Source organism: Formica exsecta, unplaced genomic scaffold (genome assembly GCF_003651465.1).
Source record: "Formica exsecta isolate Colony F162 unplaced genomic scaffold, ASM365146v1 scaffold693, whole genome shotgun sequence".
NCBI classification, from domain to species: Eukaryota; Metazoa; Arthropoda; class Insecta; order Hymenoptera; family Formicidae; genus Formica; species Formica exsecta.
Window position 1 is genome coordinate 14,506 of NW_021853459.1, and position 596 is coordinate 15,101.

Genomic DNA, 596 nt, shown 5'->3' on the forward strand with positions numbered 1-596 from the left:
TACCCATTGACCAAAACGGCGTACAAACATCTCGAAGTCGGTGTTAACGTCAGCCGACCTTCTTACGTGGAAGTCGTCCTCGGATATTGTCACGGCAAAGAGATCTCGTTTGCGCCGGATGTGTGGAAAGAACTGCTCGATCTGCGATCCGTGCTTACGTCGTACTTTCAGCGCGACGAGCGAGAGGAGATACGCCCTCCAGCCCCGATATATATCGGACAATTAACGTTGCGATTTGGCAAACTTAACAATCTTCGAATACTCCGTCTCGAAACACCTAAGGATCGTCTAGTCGCATCGAGGAGCACCGTGCTAAATATATTCAACTTGGAGCATTGCATCAACCGCATCATTACAACTTTGAGCGGTTTAACCGGATACATCGATAACAAGCTAACGCGCTTCCTCGATATCGCGGCCGACGTCCACGATCGGACGCTTATTCCGACGGCGATACGCGACAGCGAGAACTTCGACCGCAACGATATAATCGATTGCGAACTGCAGGCTCTGCTCTTCGGAGAATCCTAACGCGCTATTGTATCTCTGTACTGTTACAAATAAAAACGCTCTCCTTCGATGCGAGAACCTCTCTT